The sequence below is a fragment of the Podarcis bocagei genome, assembly GCF_964188305.1.
Source record: "Podarcis bocagei genome assembly, chromosome: 15".
NCBI lineage: Eukaryota > Metazoa > Chordata > Lepidosauria > Squamata > Lacertidae > Podarcis > Podarcis bocagei.
The window spans coordinates 17,379,403-17,401,186 of record NC_138141.1 but is presented as its reverse complement, the minus strand read 5'-3'; the positions used below and the strand labels follow the sequence as shown (position 1 = coordinate 17,401,186).

The window sequence follows — 21,784 nt, the reverse complement described above, 5'->3', positions numbered from 1 at the left end:
GGAAATGTCTGTGCGTGTTATGGAGGGAATGCCTACAGGTGGCATGCCTACGGATTTTCCTCCTCTAAAAACTACATGCGTGTTATGGTCGGGTGCGTGTTATAGAGCGAAAAATACGGTAATTTCAAACCCAAACCATCACACACAGCTTCCAAGGTAAAACAGTACTTATCGAATAGGTGTGCATGTGCACACCCCTTAGCTGTGTTAATGAAAGCAAATAATAGTTTGGATGTGTCTCTTCCCCCCACCCCATATCACTTGTTTCAACTAGACCATCTGGCTCCAGCGCCTCTATGAAGTGTGACTCACTCCCGCAAGCCTGAGGTTTTGGGTCCTAGAGTACCTCAAGTGCAGACTTCAGAGTCAGAAAGATATAGTTCCCCTCCTGAATACCAAGAAAACAGGCTTTATTTATTTAACACATTTCACCTTTCCCAGGGCAGTTTTCTACAACACACACACACAAAACACACCAAGAACAGAGTAAAGCAGTGCTAGGACCAGTCACAGCAAAATTGGGGAGCAGGAGAAGCACAGAGTGTTCAATACCAATAAAATCAAAAGGGCATTTGCCTGTTGTCTAGGAGAGAGCAGTGAAGGTGCTAGGGGAGTCAGGAGAGAAAAAGTAACACCACAGCTGAAAAGTGGAAATGCCTTTTCTCGGAGCGATGTACCTCACATCAGCTGAGGGAGGCAGCCAGAGGAAGGCTTCTGAGAGATATCTTTGTGCTTTCCTTGGCTGATGTGAGAGGAGAGGTTTCTGCAAGTACCCAAGTCCCAAGCCATGCAGGGCTTTAAAGCGAACACGAGCACTTTGAATTGTGCTCGGAAATAGACCAGAAGCCCGTGGAACTCTTGAAGCACTGACAAGATGCATCCCCGATTTATAGCCTATCAACTAGATTCTGAACTAACTAGTCTTCAAAGGGCAGCCCCACATACAACACATTGCAGCAGTCTAACATGGAAGTTGGGAAGCGGGTGGCGCTGTGGGTTAAACCACAGAGCCTAGGACTTGCTGATCAGAAGGTCGGCGGTTCGAATCCCCGCGACGGGGTGAGCTCCCGTTGCTTGGTCCCTGCTCCTGCCAACCTAGCAGTTCGAAAGCACGTTAAAGTGCAAGTAGATAAATAGGTACCACTCCGGCGGGAAGGTAAACGGTGTTTCTGTGCGCTGCTCTGGTTCACCAGAAGCGGCTTAGTCATGCTGGCCACATGACCCGGAAGCTGTACGCCGGCTCCCTTGGCCAATAAAGCGAGATGAGCGCTGCAACCCCAGACTCGGTCACAACTGGACCTAATGGTCAGGGGTCTCTTTACCTTTACCTTTTTAACATGGAAGTTACCAGAGCACGGATAAGTGTAGCCATTCTCTCTCTTTCTTTCTGGGAGGGGTTACAGCCAGCATACACTCCTTAAGTTCGTGAAAGACACTGTGCCAATGAGATCCTTGGGCCTCTAGTGAAAGAGGTGGATGGGAAACACCCAGACTCCAAACCGATTACTTTGGCAGGACAGCCAACCCTCCCACAAGATGCTGAATGCCACGTCTCTGGACAGATAAACCATCCCATCTTCTAAGATGGCTCTTATTCAATTGTTTTGAGTGATATCTGCAGACTGATGGCACCAAAACCCCAAATTCATCCCCCAGTTTCATGTAGATGATGAGAAGCCCAGGGGGAAAGATGGAGCTCTGTGGGACCCAATGTCATAGATGTCATGGGAATGAGCAGAAGTCCCCACCACCACCACCTTCTGGAATTGGGCTCCTTTAGAAGTAGAAGCACTAAACCCCTGACTCTCCAACTCAGTGGGCCTCCCTATAAGTTCTTCTTCTTTGGCGATCACTCGTAGCCGAGTAAGATTGTCTTCCATAAACACGGTTTTAACAATGAGTCCCTAGAAGTATGCCATGGTTAGTGGCACTGTAAGTGACCTGAGAGACCCAGGAGAATTAGAAGCATTTTTCTGTAACATTTCTATACCATTTCGTATAGAAGGCATTTACACATATTCCCTTATTGCACTCCCCTGTTCTTCTCCCAGTGCAGGTCATCCTTCTGGGTGACCTGAGCAGTTTTTGCAGTAGCAGCACTCTCAATCAGCAGCACTTGTCAGAAATGGGAGAGCTTCATTGCCAGGCTGCTCTGGGATGTTATGCTTTAGACATTTCATTCTATCTGGCAGCTTGTGTTCTTCAGCCATGTTTGTCAACATAGCTCACAGTATCAGGACTGCCATCAGCACTCTTTCACAAGGCCTTGAACATACCAGACAAACACATAATGCTACCTTCTACCAAGTCAGATGATTGGTTCATTCAGCCCAGTTTTGTCTGACTGGCAAGAACTCTCCAAGGTCTCAGGCAATCTTTGCAGCCCTGTTACTTGGGAGTGCTTTCAAATGAAGATGCTAGGGGTGAACTTGGACCCTTCAGCATGCAAAGTCACATTATATCTATGGAGTTTTCCCCCAACTGAGAGCGGGAGCAGCCGTGGGGGGAGTATTTGCTTTGAGCTCTTTGCTCAAGACAGAGTATCTTTGTGGAATACAAGAAAAGCCATTTCTTCAGGGCCAGTGACTTTCTCCGATTAACTAGCACACTGCTTAAATCAGGCATGAACACTTTAATTGGTGGGATCAACTCCATTGAGACTTATAGCCCTCCAAGGAAGTTGTGTGGGTGCCACTAGAGTCTGTATCTGTGTTATTCATGGTGTTGTTCTTCTCTTTATTGGAGCAAATTTACCCATCATTTTATGTATTCTCCCCAAGCTACTGGGGCAAGACACACTGGTGGGTCAGGGATATCCACATCCCCCATTGTTATTGTCCCTTTTCTTTAAGTAAAAGTGAAAAATGGGGGGGGGGTGAGTGCTGAGAAGCAATAAATACAGTCAAAGTGAAACACTTATTGCAGAAGGATGAGGGTTATAAGTGGGTCTCAGACCACAAAAGGAGGCTAACAACAAACCTCAAAACAAATTTCCAGGTCAGCCATCATGATAACGCAGGTGGGCAGATCCATCTTCTTCCCCCATACCCTCACTGTTGCTTGTGCTCTCTCTGCTCTCCCCCCACCCCATGCAAAAGGCTTGCCTAGGCAAACACAATTCTGATTATGTTTTCCACCAGCCCCTATGTTAAAGCAATGAGGACAGAATGGGGTATTTTTCATTAGTGAGAACACAAATGTGAGCTCAGCTCTTCAATTTAGAATACTCTGAATAGGAGATGGTCAGTGCTGTCTTTTTTATTTCATTATTGCTCATTATTGTTTACACAGAAAATGGATAAGTATTTGAAATGAACAGTATTTCTCTCTGGGTTGGGGGGTGCACACATGTTTGTGTTTATTGTTTGAGCAATTGCACAAATCTACAGCATTGATGTGCTGGAGAGTATAAGGAATTGCACGGCCTCACTGTGACAGAAATTCACATTTTAGTGGTTGAAGAGGGCAACAGGAAAGAGTGGCATTCCAAAGCCCTTGCCCACACATCCCTAGGGGCAGCGTGGGAAGAGAACCACACCCACAAAGTCTGAGGAAACTCTTCTGGGTGTGTTGCTGTGGATACACATTTGCATCCAGTTTAGCTGTTAAAATGAGACAAGCAAGTACAGAAGTGGGGTGAGTTTGTCTCCCTGTGTGCTGCCCAAGAGTCATTCAGCTGAACTTGCACCATGACCTGTAAAGCAAACATAAAGCAGGAGAACAGCCCAAACAAGGCAAGCCAGGCGTCTCCCCTGCCCCCACCCCGGTTTATCCTCAGCTGCTAATACAGACAACAAGGGCTCCGTTGCTGGAGGCCTCCTCCACCATATTTTCCTTTCTCTCTGTAGATTACCAAAATGTCACTCGGGCACAAGTAGGTCATCATTTTAGGGGTGGTCAGTGGACTGGAGAAGTCTGTCTCAACAACATTCAAGGAAATAAAAGGAGAAGAAGAAGAGGACTTCCTGGAGAGGCAATAAATCACCAAAATTGGGGGGGGGGGGGAGAGAAGAACCATGCAGGGAGAGCTGAAGTGAAGAAACACACTTAGCACTATGTGAGCAACCACTGTAGGAGAAGGAAAAGGGAAGTTTGGGCAGCTGAAGACATGGTGATGTTTTTTATTGACTGGGTTTCCAATTCCCTTGAATGGAGCAGTGGTTACTGTTGCTAAGAAAGGAGGATTTGATTACACAGGGAGGAGAGAGCTCGAACCATACCCCAGAATAGAAGGAGAGCAGCCAACCACTACCAAGAGGGATGGAGGCAGCCAGAAGCCCTACAGGAGCTATAGCATGCTGCCATTGCACACGAGCAAGGTTTTTTGGTCAGTGGAGTGGACCCCAGCTGCAAACAAGCCACAACAAGCCCCATTAGAAACAGAACTGATTTTCCATGCTCTTTAGCCAAAGTGGGAGCCTGGCACAAGACTAGTGCTTTTAAGAGAAGCTGTCAAACATTCCATTTGAGGTTTGCAAGGAAAAGGGTTATAGGCTGAGCAGGAATCTTTGCCCCCAATGCAGAATACCCAATGCTAGAGTATCTCCAACTGATGGCAGCCAAACCTCTGCTTGAAAACCTCCAATGAGGCAGAGCCTGCCCTGTGGTCATTATTTCCACTGTTCCAACTGCTTTCATCAGCAAGAGGCTTCCCTAAATGTTCAACTGTAACATGCTCTCCAACAACTTCAGTCCCTTACATCTACACCTACCCGGGAGGGCAGGGGGAGAGCAGAGAACAATTGTCTATCTCAATATAAGGCAGCTTCCAGTATTCCTATCTGATGGTTCAGTTCACAATCAATAAAATTCCATAAAATGTCAGTGAATAAGGGGGTAATAAAACAACAAAAAATACAGACTTATGCCATCCATTTTGACCAGCCAATGTACAAAATCATTTGAGTGCATAACAATTTGGGCACAGCCATCTTCATCCTCCTCCTGTGAGTGCATCACAATTTGCCTATAACTTTCTGAAAGAGTGGCCCAGACATAAAACACAGTTCTCTAGAAGAGGTTGAATAAGAGATTAATAAAGCAGAATTGTTACTTCCTGTAACTTGGAAATTATGGTTTTATTAATGCAGCCTATAAATCATGGTAGCCTTTTCTGCAGCCATAGCACAGTGATGGCTCATGTTCAACTACAATCCCAAAATCCTTTTCACGTGCTAAGTAACCCCCATGCTGTACCTGTGAGTTTTATTTTTCTTTCTGTCTAAATGCAGAACGTGGCATTTTTCTGTTGAGTTTCATGTTGCTTCAGCTCTATTTTCTGTTCTATCAAGGTAATTCTAAATGTTATTCCCCTCTTCAGAGGCCTTAGTATAGCAGTCCCTCCCCATTTTGTGTCATCTACAAAACAGAAAGACTCAGAAGATTTCCTCCACACCTTCATCAAAGTCACTGATAAAAATGTTGGAAGAGAATCAAGACCACAGCAGATGTCTGCAGCATTCCACTCAAAACCTCCCTCTGGTAGGATGAGGAACCACTGGTGAGCGTTTAGAGTATGGTTGTCCAAACAGCTATCCAGGATGCTAGCACTGCTAGCCAGGCCTTTTAGTCACTTGCTTGGAAGCAGTTCTCATCACAGAAGAGTTAAAAATATTAGTTCTAGTTTCATGAAGACCCCCACTACACACACACACACACACACCCCTACATGAAGGCAAGTGGGCTAGTAAACTCTTTAGCTTTGTTTTCAAGGTCAGTCTTGGGGCAGAGCGTACAGACAAACAACTACAATGCACTGTAAAGCGCATCTCTCTTTACATGAAGCAGAACGGAGTCTTTAGTAAGGGGGGTGGGAATAGATGAACACTCACTTTGCTTTGTTCCTCAGCTCTGAGCAGCTCTCCTGGGCCTCTTAATCCCAGGCACTGGTTGTTATTCCTGAACTACAACAGTATCCATTTCAGACCATAAGCCTATCTAAGCTTCCAGGAAGCCTCCCTGTGGATCTGTTCCAGCACGCTCCACTTTTGTTCCACAAGCCTGGGAAGCAGTCGCAGCCCGTGACAAGCAGTGCACCTACTGCCATATCAGATCCCACCTTTGTCCTAAACACTGACAGAGCTGCTCCCTTTCTAAACTGCAACCCATTGGTGTAGCTTGCTTGGCCCTCAAGCGAGCTTGTACGTCAAAAATTATGCCTCTATACAACATCAAGCACCACTGTGAGGCATCTGCATCAGACCTGGGTAGATGAGAAATGCGTTTTAGGAAATGTAGACAAGCAAAATTCTGCAATGTGAGTAGGCAAAGGCTTTTTGAGCATGTTCCGAGTGCTACAAGCTGCCTTGGGACCAACGTCTTTGTACTTTTGCCACCAACTGCAGGGTGTGCAAATGCAGACAACCATCTACGGGTCAGCACAGATGCAGCACCAAGACAGCTGAACTTCCCACTAACGTTTGCAGCAGTTGTAGTTCCACACAAATATATAAATATATGAGCACACATGCGCACATGCACAATGGTGGTATCTGAAGCACTCCAGAAGCCAAGGGAAGTTTTCAGATTCTTAACACTTAAACAATGCCTCTTCAGTTCTGTGATCTGTATTGCACAAATGACAACGTGAAATACAGCTGCAGCTTCAGTTTCCAGAGCCCAGACAAGTGCCACTCGGAGGTTATGGAAAGTTCATGAGCACCGACTGGCAATTTGGCGGCGGCACTTGCGCTACATTTATTAGGACAGGACAGTCTCCTAAGCCTTCACAGCCTGCAGCTCTGATCTCTCTCTGGACTCTTAGTTAGCCCACCACCCGCTGACCCCTATTGCCTTTTCACTGTTCTTAAGCCAGGAGAAGCAACTCTGTTCTTGGAGAAGGGGGCGAAGGTCCCTGGTTGCCAGTACAGTTTCAAAGCTATGGCAGAGTCATTCTCCTGCCTCGGCCTCCATCTGGCTGACCTGCTTTGTTTTTCTCTTCTCTCCCCGACAGGAACATGGTATGTTTGTTGCCATGGCAAAAGCTGCAACACATTTACTTTGCTTTCCCCACAGATTTCCTGCCTCGTTGGCATTTGTTCTGGATGGCCAAGACTCTCCCCTGCTCTGTGACCTGCCATCTTTCTATACCTTCATCTCACTCTAAGGACACTCTTAGGGCTGCCAACCAGTTAGGGGGTCCTTTGGTCTGTTTTAGTCTGTTTAGCAGATTCAGAAAAGATTCAAAGGTTACAAATATACATATTGAAAAAAGCTTTGGTGAACAGGTATTGAGGAATGGAAGGAGACAACCTCTCTGATGCAAAATCACTCGACCCAAGCCAAACACAGCGGCAGCAGACTGGGGCAACATGATGCAAGATGCCACTAAGAGCTTCTCCAAATGACCTATTAACTGATCATCCATCCCGGTTTGCTGCCACAAAGTTTACAAAGGTTAGATTCAATTTGGTCTTCATTGTGTATTCCTTCTGATTTGTCTTCAGGAAGTTCATTCTTCTCTCACCCCAGTTTGTTTGCAAGGTGCGTATACACCTTCCCATCAGTTCACTCCACATTTTTCAATTCATTTCCCCATCACTTTCCTAACCACATAAGGCCTGTTTCTTTTTAAAGTGAATTTATTGAGCTAGGACAGAGCACTTTAACCCACTTTAATAAACCTACATTTCACAGTATTCCTTGAATTCCTCCTAGAAAATGTTGACAATCCAGAGATACCCCAAGTGAATATTTTAGAATGCATAGGGGAGGGCAGAAAGGAGTACTCAAAACTTTAGCTTGAACTCTTCCAAACCCAAAGCCACCATCTTGTCAGCTATTTCTTATCGTGGCAGCAGTTTCCAAAGCTGTACCAACCCACACTAGGAGTAACACAGTTGGGGAGAATGTGCAGGTAAAGGAATTAGCATTCCCTGGTGCCATCACATTTAACTTGTTTCAGTGCAAAAAAGAGATCTTACACAAGTAACCACTCACTGTTAGAATGCTATCTTTTTTAGTCATGTTTATTAATTTCAAAGAACCAACTCTAATTAACACTGGATGCAACCCTAGATGACTTCATAAACAAGGCTGAGAGATGTGGATAGTGCAGGACAGGAACAAGGAAGCTATGCCTCTCCAGGCGTTATTGGACTCCAACTCTCATTTTCCCCATCTCACATAGCTAACAGTCAGGGATGATGGAAGTGTCTGAAGTGTCACAGGATTCCTATGCCTGGCATAGGAAATGCAAGTTTTAAAAGTTATACTGACAGTGGAGCAAATGACTCTGTAGACTGGCACTAAGCAAATGAGATCTAGATAACTGCACAATCCATTTTCCACTCTGAAAAACAAGAGTCTCCTTAGAAATCATATCCAAAATCTCAACGTATGCACACCATACATTCCTTGGGTAAACCTACGTCAATGTAGCCACTGACAGGCAGTGTCATCACCTTAAGCTGCCAGTGCTTTTATTATGAAAAGAAATCCACGGCAGTTACCCTGAAAGGCAAAATGACGCAGAATGGAAAGAAAACCCACTGCTGAAATATCATCCATCAATGCTGGTGCAGGCAGCAAAATACCAGGACCTCTGTGGTTTGCTTGCTGGCAGATAATAAAATAATAATAAAATAATTATTATTATTATTATTATTATTATTATTATTATTATTATTATTAATACCCCACCCATCTGGCTGAGTTTCCCCAGCCACTCTGGGCGGCTCCCAATCAGTGTTAAAAACAGTACAGTGTTACATATTAAAAACTTCCCTGAACAGGGCTGCCTTAAGATGTCTTCTGAATGTCAGGTAATTATTTATCTTTTTGACATCTGATGGGAGGGCGTTCCACAGGGCGGGCGCCACTACCGAGAAGGCCCTCTGTCTGGTTCCCTGTAGCCTCACTTCTCGCAATGAGGGAACTGCCAGAAGGCCCTCGGCGCTGGATCTCAGTGTCCGGGCTGAACGATGGGGGTGGAGATGCTCCTTCAGGTATACAGGACCGAGGCCGTTTAGGGCTTTATAGGTCAGCACCAACACTTTGAATCGTGCTCGGAAACGTACTGGGAGCCAATGCAGATCTCTCAGAACCGGTGTTATGTGGTCCCGGCGGCCACTCCCAGTGACCAGTCTAGCTGCCGCATTCTGGATTAATTGCAGTTTCCGGGTCACCTTCAAAGGTAGCCCCACGTAGAGCGCGTTGCAGTAGTCCAAGCGTGAGATAACCAGAGATCCTTCAAGAGTGCCAAGTTTTGGCATGATGTTCAGATCATCAGTGAACCAGGGCCAGTTTTAATCTGGGATTTAAATACTGCATAACTGCAATTAACTGGAACATCTTGAGATACCAAGGCTACAATCTTATTCCCACTTCCCTGGGAGCAGGTCCCGTTGAATTCAATAGGACTTCAGAGTAGATGTTAATTAGGAGTACTAACAAAAATTATTAAAAGAGAAGGAATCAGAGAGTGGTGGTGTCTGTCTGCCAAGTACAAAAATCTACTGCCCAGAAGCTACATACAGATACAGTGGTACCTCGCAAGACGAATGCCTCGCAAGACAAAAAACTCGCTAGACGAAAGGTTTTTCCGTTTTCGATTTGCCTCGCAAGACGAAATTTCCCTATGGGCTTGCTTCGCAAGACGAAAACGTCTCGCGGCTTTGTTTCCTTTGTCTAAAAACAAAGACATGTTTTGTTTATAAAGTTAATTTATTTTCCCTTCAATTTTTGAACTGCTCTTTACAGTATGTGTGACTTTAAAGAGCAGTTAATAAACTGTTGTTGTACCAAATTTGGCTTTGTTTCGACTTTTTTTGACCATAGGAACGCATTAATTGATTTTCAATGCATTCCTATGGGATTTCGTGCTTCGCAAGACGAAAAATTCGCTAGACGACAAAAATTGCGGAACGAATTAAATTCGTCTTGCGGGGCACCACTGTACTTTCCTTCTCTTACAAAGGAAAGCATGAAGCTGCCTTTTACCATGTCAAAATGAGCTGCGATAGCCTTGACTTCAATGCAAGATGCCCTCGTCAAGAGAGAAGCCTCAGTAATAGTTGTGAATGGCCAAATGCTAGACACACAAGTCCAGCACAATGGCACCCAGAAGACAGCTACTGGGAAGGGCCATAGCTCAGGGACAGAGCATCTGCTTTGCATGCAAAGGGTCCTAGGTTCAATCTCCAGGTAGGGCTGAGAAAGATCGTAGTCGGTAACCCTGGAGAGTAGCTGCCAGTCAATGTAGACAATACTGAGCTAGATGGACCAATAGTTTGACTCTGTGTAAGGCAGTTCCCTGTGTTCCTCCTGTAATGCTAAAATATATTCTTTGGTTTCAGTAGTCATTCTGGGAGGAGAACTACATGCTATCCTCTCAAAGCATGTTACCAAATTCATGGGGGCCAGGAGAGGCCACATTTGGAAGTCGGAGTCAAATCAGGAAACGGGGGCTTAACTATCTGAATCTTGAGGCCTAGCTATGGAAGCGATGGGATAACAGCAGAGTTTGCTGAGGAGATTGGATAGGCATTGAATTAAACACTACTAGCTTCATGAGCATGATATTGGAACCCTGGATTTGTCTTAACTTTGGTAGCTTCATTCTCTCTCTCTCTTTCTCTCTCTCTCTCTCTCTCTCAAAAAAAAAAAGGGGGGGGACACACAAATTAGTTACATTTCTGGAAGTCTCTTAATCTTCCATTCTTCTGCAAAGCTTAGGCTGCTGCAGGGTCAAGCCTAGGCAGCCTCTCCTGAGGCAAATACGACACTAGAAGCAGCAAAGAACAAGCAACTTGCCTGCTTTAGTGCATGAGTGCTGGAGGTACCAATTTTGGCAGGGTATTTACAAACTCTGCATTATTGTGCTGGCTCTACTGGTTTGCCTTCTCTAGATGTCTGAAACACAGAGATTTTCTGGGTAGGATTTTTTTAAATAAAAACTGGAGTGGTACTTTGTGTACACAGTTGTCATTATGAGGACTATTCCAACCCACTGGCCAAGACAATTTAGCAATTTAAGTAGATCTTACCATCACTCCAGCATATCTATGTTGCCTCACAGCTGGGAAAGACGCAATCCACATTTCTTTAACCACCCTTCATAATCTTGGAGCCCAGTTTTAATCAGTTTATAACCTCAACAGAGATTTTTCCCTCCCAAGCTTATTAGTCTCTCCTCTACAAACTTCTTTCATAGCAACACTCAGATAAGCAAAACACTTGACATATGAGGTGTGTGAATGTCCAGCCCTGCGTTGGCTGACAATTAACTACATACCAGCTCAGGAGGCACTACCTTGCCTTCTGCGGTGTCAGGTTGGAATTTCACAGTTAACCAAAACTGACAACCAAGCACTTCCAAAGCAGAGAAAGGTCACTATGTCAGATTCTCGTCCAGTTTGCTACTGCAGGCTCAATCACATAAAACACAAGCACTGTTCAACCCCAGATTCTAAAGGGAAATTTTAATGTATGGCAAACAGGCAAAGAGGTACTGTTCATCAAGTTCCTGCCTTTCCCATCAACATTCACTATACATTTTTTTTAAGAAAAAGACTGTTCAAAGCAGATTGAACACCGATTATCCGTGTTACCCCTATAACAATCCTATGAATTGTTTCCCATTCTGTCATGGAAACTGTGCCATTGCTTTCTGGAAAGCATGGCATGCTATTAGCCTTCTCCCTAACTTCCAGGCATTGTTATAGCAGCAAATCCATCCCCATGCATTCCCAGCTCCAAGGCTGGGAGGTGGCATGAAATGGAATGGAATGCAGTATCCTGGAAGAGGGCCTAGCTGGAGGTGAACTGTGAACAGGAAGACTCTGTTAGAAACACTGCAATATTTTAATTCCCACATGGGAATTAACAAGCACCCTAGGAACTTGCTCGGCCAACCTGACAAAACCACTGAAAAGACAGAGTTAAAAAACCACACTTTCCTGGATGTATGTGGACAGACTTGAGTAGTTGTCATATATTTATGAGTGGAACTGCTACTATGTGTTCTTTGCTTCAGTGTAGCATTGGCACAAGATAACCTAGACATTTTGCAAGAAGGATGCTCTTGCCCTCCTTTAACGAACTATTTTAAACCCTCCCCCCAACTCTTATGTTTTAACATTAAGCAAAATGAAGAGTTATGTGGTACTCAAAAGGTAGATTAAAATGTCCTAAATGTTTTTTTACTGAGACCAAATAAAAATCACACAATACCATTCCAGTTGGGGGGGGGGCAAGTTTCCATAGTTAGCACTCTCCTTCTTTTGCATGCCCAACAAGACCGATACATAACATGTATAGCTTTCAGACATTTTCAAGAGACAATAAAATAATGTGACTAAACTGATAACAGAATTGATTCAGAAGCAAAGAGAACATGCCCATCTCTTCAGACAGGGCCAATTTACAGACATCATGGGAGAGAGGGGACACACAAAGCAAAGAAGGGCTTGGAAAACATTTTATTAATATACAGAAATATAGAAACAGTGCAACTTGTTTCATCTAAAGCTTTAGCTCTGCTTTCACTTTTGCGGTTGTTTCAGCTTTGCTACAGTAACTTGTCAGTGGCCACCCTGAATGTTGTTCATAGGAATAAGGTGCCACACAATTATTTTAATAAATATTGAAAAAGACATACCAAAGAAACTTTGGGAGATTTAGAAGGAAAAAGTGTTCTTCTTTAACCAGGCCTTTGGCTATTGACATCCAATGCCCTTTTAAAATGTGTTGGGGAGGAGAGGGATTATTGGGTTGTTCTTGTTTTTATTATGTTTTGTGTTTTTATATTGTGATTTTATATTGAGAACCGCTCTGAGACCTGCGGGTAGAGGGCAGTATACAAATTTAATTATTAATAATAATAATACCATGCAGTGCCCCTAGGCCAAACAAGATCAGACAGATTGAAATGCCAAAGAGCAGTGGTGGGAGCAGAGAACACTTTCATGCTCTGTGATCTCCAGAAGCAGGTAATTCATATCACATCTGGAGCACTAATAAAAGGATGAGCTAAAGCCTGTTAAGAGTGGCCCAAGAGTTGTCAGTAGAAGAAATATTACTGGTTGCATAGAGAGATTTTCTGTAGCCCAACAGCCTCCCTGTTACCTAACACACACACACACACACACACACACCAAAAGAGAGTTGTTTCAGAATGATTCGCAGTCATTAGTCATTTTTAGAACAAGTGACTCATCTCCACGCAGAAGTCCCCAATACATACTGAAAAGAGGGTACCACTGATGCTTGGGGCTTCTCCAAGCCTTTCTCTATAGAGCTGTAGCAGGTGGCTACACTTCAGGCTTTTCAGAAAACCTTAAAATACTTGTTTGTTTTGACAGGGCTTCCTTGACTTTTTTTTTTTTGTCCCATTCACTGGCATTTTATGTAATTGGAGTTCTGAATTTGTTTTGAATTTTATGATTCTGTTTTTTATTATTTGTAATATTGATGTTATTTAGTATTTCAATATGAATAAATAGCAAACAGGGCTCCAGAAGCCTGGAAGTCCAATTTGCAAATGTGGAATTATATTACCTATAGATTCAAAGAGATCTTCAGCTATGATCTTTAAAAAACCAAGTAACCCACAGAATACGGATTCAAGCAAAGCTTCACCACAGTTAACACAGATCTTGAAAGCAAAGGGCATTTAAGGGCACACATGCACTTCTCTTGTCCCAACCCAACATGAACATGACCACAAGTCACTAATTCAATTTGTTTCTTAGAGCCATTTCCAGTTTTTTCCAACAATGACTCAAAATCCAGGGCACCTCAGAAATTTTGTCTCTTGTGGATGGTGTACAGTCATCGCATGTAGATCTCTGGAATCATCTGTGCCTACCACCAGACACAGGGAGTCATGTGCCTGCAGTATGCCAATTACCATTTTCCCTTCCAAAAGGGGTGCAGCACAGGACACACTAGTCCCAAAGTCGGTCAGCTAACTTTGATCCTCTTTCTGGCCTTTCTCCCACCCCAACAGACAGTCACTGGAAAACAAGCTGCAGTACAACCATCAAGAGAGGGAGGGATGAGCAAGTGCTGTTTGTTTATGAAGCAAACAAGTGAACTCTTCATAACGCGTTTTTGGCATTATCTAACCATAGAAAGAAATGCTGAACAAGATTTTGATCTACCTTAAATCTCAATATTGCAGAGAGCTCTCCAGCACCACCCGATAAGAGCTTGAAAGAACACCAAAGTTCTGGTCTTGTTTCCTCAGATCATGTGGAGCTCTTTTCTTTGGGGAGGGTTAGGCAAGAGCTAGACCTTAATCCCCCTCCCTCGACACACCTACACACTTTCCAGTTTTTACAGCCCTCACAAAAGGAGGTGTTTTGAGACACACAAATGTCACCTGTCAACAGAACTGAGCTGGAGCTGATGAACATTTTATAGTGGTCCTTTTGCTAACTACACTAAAATACTTTTAGAAGTTAAGAGTTGTTAAGTTAAGAGTCAGATACATTTTGGCGATTAATGCATTCTTCTGCTTCTAAGGAGTGTCGAGGGAATCACAGAGTGAATACGCTGGCAACAGTTCTCTGCCTCTTTTCCACATCCTTCTTCATTCAACAGCAAACATATCAGGATTCTTTGAGAAACCACAAGCCCCAGGAGTACTGCGAGAAAAGGTGTCTTTCCAATAGATGTCAGACATATTTCACAAGATTCAATTGATAGAGAGGAGGGGGAGTCATAGTCCCTGTGCACTGTGAGTAAAGATCTGAACCAGAAAAGAAGCCCACATCAAGCTAGCACTATGCCATGATCAGGAGACAGCAGTCTCCTAGTATACATTGCCTTGTGTGGCAGAGGGAGGTATGTGCATGAGAAACAGCAGAAGAGTTGAACAGGGAAGGAGAACAGCCCTGAACATGACCCTTTTATTTTTCTGCATTCAGGCAAGTAACAAATCACAAATGCTCCCAACAACTAGCCCTTCCAAACATGCCATATAAGAAGTCCTGCAGATTCCCCAAAGAACAGAAGCTTTCCCCCACCTCATCAAGTAGTAGGGCTTCGTTTGATGAAGATGATGATGATGCATTCTGCCGATCTGATTACAGAGGATTTCAACAAACAGAATCGTGGTTGCTGTTCAACATCCTACACCTCAGACTCAGAAGTTAGGTCAACCAGGAAGCCACATTTGCCAGAAGCCACCAAACGTGAAATGTCAGCAAAAAAAGGAGTTTCACTTTCCTAGTTAAAATATTGGTAAACTGTGAGGTAAACTAGAGCAGCCTGGGAAATCAAGTGCAGATACCAATATTGAGGCCTATGGATGATAACTCTGGCAACTTGGCAAGTTAAGTTGCTTTCAGCTTACAGTGCAGCTTAAATTAAAATTGACCGGGGAGTTAGACAACAATCAACTTCTCAGGCAGGAGTCAGCAAACTTTGTCAGCAGGGGGCCGGTCCACTGTCCCTCATACCTTGGCGGCCGGACTATATGGGGGGGGGGAATGAACGAATTCCTATGCCCCACAAACAACCCATGATGCGTTTTAAATAAAAGGACACATTCTACTCATGTAAAAACATGCTGATTCCTGGACCATCCACGGGCCAGATTTAGAAGGCAATTGAGCCAGATCCGGCCCCCGGGGCCTTAGTTTGCCTACCCATGTTCTCAGGCATGAGTGATGTGTGAGGAAAAGGCTACACTATCAGTAACACCTTCACCTTAGGCTTGTCAGGATTGTCCCCAGCATATGACAAGGTAATCAGCCCTTGCAAGTTGAGCTTCCAGAAGGCAAAGGCAGGAAATCAAGAACTAACTATGGAGACTGTGAGTATGCATCTCAGACAATGCCTACCTGGCCCTCCTGAGGACACAAGATGGAGGGATTGCAGCATTACTGAGAGAGCACTTGCATATTTGCCAAATGCAATGCGCTATTGATGCACATCAGGTTCCTGTACAAAATACTATCTTGTATGCAAATACAGGTACGCAGCATAATGTTGTGAGAGAGAATCAGAAGATCACCAACAAAACTACAGCCAGTATAAATTAACGGATAAGGGCCCAAGCCTCGCCACAGTTGCGTAACAGACACCACACACATGGCACTGCCCAGTAATGGGGCAATTTCAAACTCCCTCTGCCTGCAATGAAACCACTGGGTTGACAGTGCAGCAAATTCTACTCTGTAATTCAACAAGGCCACTAGAAGGATTTGTACACAACAGCCTGGTAGACAGGTCATAGAGCATTTTCCCTCCTCCTTGTGCAACATCAGAATGTAAGAGAAATGAGGTGAAAGGACACAGGAAACAGAGAGGGAGGAACACAGTAAGATATCCTGCAGGTGTCCTGTTAATACCCCCAGAGAAGCAAGTCGGTTCCTGTCTAGCTGACAGCAGCATCCTTGCCATACACTAAAAGTTAACAGGATTTAAAGTCAGCTCCTCTAAACCTAGCTTTGCATGCATGCATCAAAGTTTATTTCCCAGATAGCAGCATCTAAACATTGTCTCTGAAACCAAATAGCCTGCATTTTCCAAGTGAACAATGCTCTCTTACCACAATGTTCCATCACTGTGAATTTCAGCAAACATATTTTCAAGGTTAGCAAGAACGCAGTAAATAAATGGACCATCTGCGCTTTTAACTGAAAGGGTCCATTTCAACAGTGTTTGTGGCCTTGTGCTTAGAAGGAATCTTGCCAGCGCTAAGCTCAAAAGAATTTCTGACAGACAAGGAGACTGGAGAAAGGCTACTGGGAAAGCTAGAAGTCTCTACTGAGAAGCAAGGGATCTTCCATAAAGAAAAGCAAGTAGGCAATAAAGTTACCCCTGTAACAAGCAAGAACTTAAGACTTGTATGAAGCAAGCCACACTGAGTCTCCCAGAATCTAAAAAACAATGACACGTTCTGTGAACCATGAAATGTTATTGGTCTAATACAACAGCTCCTCGCACCTATTTGCCCTTCCAAAATGATCCTCAGAGTTGTAAAACAGAAGCATGCTCCATATTTTTCCATGCTTGTGGCTTTGCCAATTTTACTGGGAGTTCCATTCTCCAAGAGCTCTTAACAAACAGGACTCTTGGATTCTGTAGCTTCACCATAAGCAGACAGGGGGGAAATAGATGGGTAACCTCTCCTGCAGTCAGATCCCCCCCCCCAATGTTTCAATTACTATCACAAAAACTCTGTGAAACCTTTGGATATTGTTTGGGCTCCAGTTTTCCATGGATCTGTCTGTCCCTACCAAAGTCTACTTAAGTCAAGCCCTAGACAGAATTCCTGTTAACGAAGAAACACTGGCCTGCTTTTGAATGCAGGCGGGTGGGGTGGGCATGGGGGGGGGGTTCCCCACAACACTTTCCCACTTCAGTATTAGTGACTTGCTCAACACTTCAGGCTTTCTGGTGGACTTTGTAAACAATCACCTATTTGTTTCTATGCCTGTTTGCAGCCAGCCATCTCTGAATCACTACGGTGACTGCCTCCAATTGAGACCACAGAAAAACACAAGGACTGGAGAAACCCCGCATAAGCAGACATCTGCTGGTCATGTACTCTGCTTGCTGGAGACAACAAAATGAGGAACCTTTAGATGAAAAGGTTTTGAGAGGCACAAGGATCCTCTGCCCCTTCTTCAAAGTCTGCATTTCTTCTCTCACCTGCCCCCACCCACCCACACATGTTTTGAGAGTACAGGTCAGATATTTGGCCTTCAAGAATTCACTTTGAACTCTTGATTGCATTACAAACTCGGGTCAGGCTAAATATTCTCAGAATGCAAGTTGCTCAAACTGATCAGAGACTTGACTTCCAAGGAACAGCAGTTCTTCTCCACCCACTGGCAGAAGTGAATCAACAGGTTCAAGAAGCATTTCAGATATATGGTAGTCAGTCTCTTGATCCAAGAAGCTACGAAAAAGTCTTTGTGCAACTAAGACCCACTCTGAACAAAACAAGGTGGAGGAAAGTAAGATTTATTTTAAATTGAGATTTCTTGTGTCAGATGCAATGAGCTGAATCCATTCTCATAATGAACAGAGAGCTCTACTCGGTGCTCACATTATAAGAAGGGGTTGGAGTGGCAATTTTCATCAATTCCTCCTTTCTCTTACAGTCCCCTAAAAAGCTGCTCCAGGGGATTCCAGAACAGCATGGGAAGTGATTCTGGGGGCTTGGGGAAATAGAAGTTACTTCCTCCTGCCTCACCCACTTTCCAGCAAGAAGCCTCTTCTGGGTGCTGGTACCTTCTGCAAGTGGAAGGTGCCCTTGGATTAGCAATCCAGGAGCTCCTCGGTCAATAAGTTTTTGTATTCAGAATGGGCTCCAGATCATAAGATATGCAGAGAAAACTCTCAAAGAAGCAGGTTCTTCAAACTTCAGTTCCCATACTAAGCCTCTGTTATTCATTAACACAGCTTTTACCCTGATATTTTCATAGACTTTAACATCAACGACAGTCAGTAATCCTGGTTGTGTTAGGCTTTTAAAATATGAATTTAACAGTGGAGGATAGCTCTACCTGGGAAACTACCTGGAGTACATGCACCCATATGCTGTTGTTGGACTCCACTCCCATCATCCCAGCCAGCATGAGCCATGGTCAGGGGTAATGGGAGTTGTAGTCCAACAACGACTGGAGAGCCACAGGTAGGGAGAAAGCAGCAATTAAGCTCTGAAACAAACTGAACGATAGCACCAGCAGCACTGTGCCACCTCAGATGTTGCACACCACAGCCATAGATGGACCCAAGGGCTTCTTACATAGATCAGAAACTCACTATCATAGGACCACTGCTTCCTGTCTGCTTGCTACACTATGCAGAAACAAAATATCAGCACAAGTAACAGAGCTGACCTAGAAGCTCTGCTGAACTAGCCTGCAGACAGAGATGAAGATTTTATTCCAGATTTCTGCAGATTTCTGCATTGCTGCCCCTGGCACCAGATTAACAGTAGATGAGAGCAGGCAAAAAGCAGGAGCACTGACTTATTCTCACCTGACTTATTCCAACAATAGGAGAATTTCTCATAATGTACAGTGGTATCTTGGATTACAGACGCTTCAAGTAACAGACTCCACTAACTCAGAAATAGTACCTCGGGTTAAGAACTTTGCTTCAGGATGAGAACAGAAATGGTGTCGCGGCAGCAGCGGGAAGCCTGGTAACTCAGGTTAAGAACAGTTTCAGGTTAAGAACGGACCTCCAGAACAAATTAAGTTCTTATCCCAAGGTACCACTGTATATGTTGGTTAGTCAGACTTGCTGTCAAGCTGCATTCAGCAACATTTGATGAACAAACAGCTGCTTAGCATATCATCAATCTAAAAGGCCCAGCAGCTAAGACGACAACCCAAAATTCAGCTTCATGATCAGAGGATACAAGTAGTACCTGTGTTTGGTTCAATGTAGCATGTTGAAGACCAACTAATTTGTTATGGCAAGTTTCTGAAGGCAGCCCTTTTTAGGGAAGCTTTTAATGTTTGATGTATTACTGTATTTTAATTTGGTTGGAAGCCGCCCAGAGTGGCTGGGGAAGCCCAGCCAGATGGGCAGGGTTTAAATAATAAATTTTTATTTATTTATTTATTTATTTATTTATTATTATTATTATTATTATTATTATTTCATGGACAAGAGTCCACTTTAACAAATGAATAAACTGTAGTCCTCAGTTGGCAGATATATATGTATGTATATATATATAAAGGGGAAAGTAAAAGATAAAGTCAAAGATTGTAGTCCTTGAGTTTCAATGCCATTTAACAATTCAATTAAAAGTTACATATGTGTAAAAAAAATAAAATCACAAGGACCACTCTTAGCAGCAGTAACTGGTGATTAAGGAATAGATTACATGGCAGGAAACAAAAAAAAAAAAAACCCCAACAACACAAAACCCCTTTTCTCCCACTATTGATCTCATTAAGTTGCTTTCTCCTCTCAGACCCAGAATTCAAAAGTACCATCAGAGCAGCTGGTGACACCCTCCTCCCATCAGTCACCCGGGATCAACCATCACAAGCCAGACCACTCCTTTCCACATGCAGAATGATAATTGCCATCTCAAAAGATGCTTACAGGGCAAAAATCTTGAGATTACTGCTGCCAGTAGTCAGGCTTCATGCTTTAAGAGAAGGTGTAAGATTCCAAGGCTGCTGCCACCAGATCAGACAGGAAATTCTGTCCTGCCCCAAGCAGAAGTATCCTTGGAAAGTGACCAGCTTTGGTTTAGATTCTTATCAAATGATGAACGAAAATCTGGTCAGTTTCAGAATATCACACCTTGGACAGAAAAAAATGCCAACTCAGATCCCAATTGATGGAAAGGGACACTGCCACTATGAAGCCATCATCCAACATGGCAAACGTAAGCAGCTAGCACAGGTACGCATTGCCAGCTAATGCACCAAAAGCATATGAAAGAATTTGACTAAAGAAAAAGGCACTAAGCTCTGCTAACAGGTGCCAGGCAGGCCTTACAAAAGGCAACGCTCATTGCCCTTGCTCTTTTCAACAGCACAGAAGCATTCCAATCCTCCTTCACTGAATAAAAACAGGTCACGAGTAGCCTTAAAAGGTTCTGCTGTTTAAGCAAAATTTAAATGAAACAAAAATCTAAATGAAGTTTCTGAACCATCTCCTAAAGACCTCCTTTCCACAGACAGGCACACACAGAGAGAGAGAGAGGAGGGGGATTTTCTTTATTAGTCCGAGATCAACAGAGGCCCAGTGCAAACTGACAGCAAGACCGTGCCCGGCTTTTTGATGAACCTTTCCAGTGCCGGAAAGCAAGCTGCTCTCAAAGTTACCACCGTGGCTACTTTGCATGGAGGTACCCAGGGTGCCTGCATCCCTAGCCACATGTGGCTGGTCCACAGCAACCCAGCAGCAGCGCCTGCCTGGACCACAGGTACTTCAACGAGCCAGCAGGCAAAGGAAAGGACCAGGTTTGCTCTGGCAGGGAAAAGTGGCACTCTCGGGAGAAGCCTCCCCTCTCCGGGAGCGCCGGAAAGCGGGAGCACAAGCAGGGCAGCCTGGTTGTGGGGACCAAGTACTGGACGGGGAGGCGGCAACAGCATCCCTCACAGCGAGGAGGAAAGGGGCAAGACCACCTTCCCAAGCCAGTCTCCTGCAAGCCCAAGGAGCCCTTTGCAACGCCTCCGGGGATGCCCAGAGCCGCGCCGCGCACATTCTCGGCGTGGCGTGGCGGGGCTCGGAAGGCTCCCGGCGGCTTTCCCAGGAAAAGAGGAGGGAAAAGGAGAGGAGCCGGGGTGGCCGGTGCCGGGGTGGCGGTCTGGTCTGGTCTCCCCTCTCACTTTGTCGCTACCGGGCACGAAGCAGACGCGACCCCCCACCACAAGGCCGCGGGGGCGGCGCGCTCCAGCCTGGGGGAGCGGAACTGTCAGGCGACCGGGCGGCGGAGCAGCGGCTCCGAGGCCCCTCAAGAGTCGCGCCCGCCTCACCTTGACGCGAGTGACGAGGTGCGTGGCCAGCTTGACGACGGCGAAGTTGCCCTTGCCGATGGTGCGCTCGATTTCGTAGTAGCCGATGCGCGCGGGGCCCGGCGGGCGGGCCGCGGAGGGCGGCGGGGCCGGGGGAGGCAGGCGGGTCCCGGGCGCCGGGAGCGGGGGACCCCCGGCGCTTCCACCGCCGCCGCCGCCACCGGACGCTGCAGCCGCCGCCGCCATCTTGTTGTGAGGGAGCAGCCGCCCCTCCCCCCTCCTCCCGGGGCTGCGGCACCGCGTGAGCTCATCCGCACGGGGGCGGGGCCCCAGCCGCCGCCATGGCAACCGGCGGAGGAGGAGGTGGTGGAGGGGGAGGAGCAGCGCGCGGGCCC

General features: G+C 45.2%; 1 protein-coding gene across 3 annotated transcripts in view; it reads right to left on the bottom strand.

Moving 5' to 3' along the window:
* The window catches only part of SIK3 (SIK family kinase 3), a 94,443-nt gene extending 72,881 nt beyond the window's left edge, over positions 1 to 21,562 (bottom strand). For all 3 annotated transcript variants that reach the window (XM_081172464.1, XM_081172463.1, XM_081172465.1), the window contains exon 1: positions 21,411 to 21,562. The gene's annotated coding sequence lies outside the window, so the exon portion shown is untranslated. The remainder of the gene's footprint in view (positions 1 to 21,410) is intronic.
* Positions 21,563 to 21,784: the final 222 nt, after the last annotated feature.